The sequence below is a fragment of the Arachis ipaensis genome, chromosome B2 (assembly GCF_059453495.1).
Source record: "Arachis ipaensis isolate K30076 ecotype BB chromosome B2, ASM5945349v1, whole genome shotgun sequence".
NCBI lineage: Eukaryota > Viridiplantae > Streptophyta > Magnoliopsida > Fabales > Fabaceae > Arachis > Arachis ipaensis.
Genome location: NC_142437.1, coordinates 51592028 through 51594425, shown reverse-complemented (window position 1 = coordinate 51594425; position 2398 = coordinate 51592028). Strand labels below are relative to the sequence as shown.

Genomic DNA, 2398 nt, shown 5'->3' with positions numbered 1-2398 from the left:
TCTTAGCTGAATTCTTGCAAATCTGTGACACTGTCAAGACCAATGGGGTTGATCCCAAGGTCTATAGACTTATGCTTTTTCCCTTTGCTGTAAGAGACAGAGCTAGAACATGGTTGGATTCACAACCTAAAGAAAGCCTGAACTCTTGGAAAAAGCTAGTCAATGCCTTTTTGGCAAAATTCTTTCCACCTCAAAAATTAAGCAAGCTTAGAGTGGAAGTCCAAACCTTCAAACAGAAGGAAGGTGAATCCCTCTATGAAGCCTGGGAAAGATACAAGCAATTGATCAGAAGGTGTCCTTCTGACATGCTTTCAGAATGGAGCATCATAGGTATTTTCTATGATGGTCTATCTGAACTGTCCAAGATGTCATTGGACAGCTCTGCTGGAGGATCTCTTCATCTGAAGAAGACGCCTGCAGAAGCTTAGGAACTCATTGAAATGGTTTCAAATAACCAATTCATGTACACTTCTAAAAGGAATCCTGTGAATAATGGGACAAATCAGAAGAAAGGAGTTCTTGAGATTGATACTCTGAATGCCATATTAGCTCAGAACAAAATATTGACTCAGCAAGTCAATATGATTTTTCAGAGTCTGTCTGGCTTGCAAGCAGCAACAGGCAGTACCAAAGAAACTTCATCTGAAGAAGAAGCTTATGATCCTGAGAATCCAGCAATAGAAGAGGTGAATTGCATGGGAGAATCCTATGGGAACACCTATAATCCTTCATGGAGAAATCATCCAAACCTCTCATGGAAGGATCAACAGATTCCTCAACAAGGCTTCAACAACAATAATGGTGGAAGAAATAGGTTTAGCAATGGCAAACGTTTTCCATCATCTTCTCAGCAACAAACAGAGAATTCTAAGCAGAGCTACTCTGACTTAGCAACTGTAGTCTCTGATCTAATTAAAACCACTTAAAGTTTCATGATTGAAACAAGGTCCTCAATTAGAAATTTGGAGGCACAAGTGGGTCAGCTGAGCAAGAAAGTTACTGAACTCCCTCCTAGTACTCTTCCAAGCAATACAGAAGAGAATCCAAAAGGAGAATGCAAGGCCATCAACATAACCCACACGGCCGAACTTGCAGAGGAGGAAGAGGCAGTGATCTCCACTGAGGCAAACCTCAATGGACATTCACTGGCCTCCAAAGAGTTCCCTAATGAGGAACCATGGGAGTCTGAGGCTCACACTGAGACCATAGAGATTCCATTAAATTTACTTTTGCCATTCATGAGCTCTGATGAGTATTCTTCCTCTGAAGAAGATGAAGATGTTACTGAAGAGCAAGTTGCTAAATACCTTGGAATAATCATGAAACTAATTGCCAAGTTATTTGGTTATGAGACTTGGGAGGATGAACCCCCCTTGCTCACCAAAGAACTGGATGACTTGACTAGGCAGAAATTACCTCTGAAGAGACAGGATCCTGGAAAATTCTCAATATCTTGTACCATAGGCACCATGACCTTTGAGAAAGCTCTGTGCGACCTAGGGTCAAGCATAAACCTCATGCCTCTCTCTGTAATGGAGAAGCTAGGGATCCTTGAGGTACAAGATGCAAGAATCTCACTAGAGATGGCAGATAATTCAAGAAAACAGGCTTATGGACTTGTAGAGGATGTCTTGGTAAAGGTTGAAGAACACTACTTCCCTACTGATTTCATAATCCTAGACACTGGAAAGTGTATGGATGAATCCATCATCCATGGCAGACCCTTCCTAGCCACAGCAAAAGCTGTGATTGATGTTGACAGAGGAGAATTGGTCCTTCAAGTGAATGAGGACTCCCTTGTGTTTAAGGCTCAAGGATCTCCCTCTTTAACCATGGAGAGGAAGCATGAAAAGCTTCTCTCAATGCAGAGTCAAACAAAACCCCCCACATTCAAACTCTAAGTTTGGTATTGGGAGGCCACAACCAAACTCTAAGTTTGGTGTTAAGAGGCCGTCATCATGCTCTGAGTATCTGTGAGGCTCCATGAAAGCCCACTGTCAAGCTACTGACATTAAAGAAGTGCTTGTTGGGAGGCAACCCAATTTTACTTATCTATGTTAAATTTCTATAGTTATTTTATGTTTTCTGTAGGTTGATGATCATGAGAAGTCACAAAAACAACTGAAAAAGCAAAAATAGAATGAAAAACAGTATTAAAAATAGCACACCCTGAAGGAGAAGCCTACTGGCGTTTAAACGTTAGTAAGGGCAGCAAAATGGGTGTTAAATGCCCAGTCTGGCACCATTCTGGGCGTTTAACGCTAGAAATGGGCACCAGACTAGCGTTTAACGCCAGAAAAGGGCAAGAAACTGGCGTTAAATTCCAGAAATGGGTAGCAACCTGGCGTTTAACGCCAGGATTGGCAGCAAAGGGCGTTTTGCAAGCCTAATTGGTGCA

At 42.0% G+C, this 2398-nt stretch overlaps 1 non-coding gene across 1 annotated transcript; it reads right to left on the bottom strand.

Annotated features, from left to right (window-relative positions):
• Window positions 1-203: 203 nt before the first annotated feature.
• On the bottom strand, window positions 204-311 carry LOC148573968 (small nucleolar RNA R71). The gene has a single exon (XR_015905945.1). It is a non-coding gene; the product is annotated as a small nucleolar RNA R71 (small nucleolar RNA).
• Between the last annotated feature and the right edge of the window lie 2087 nt (window positions 312-2398).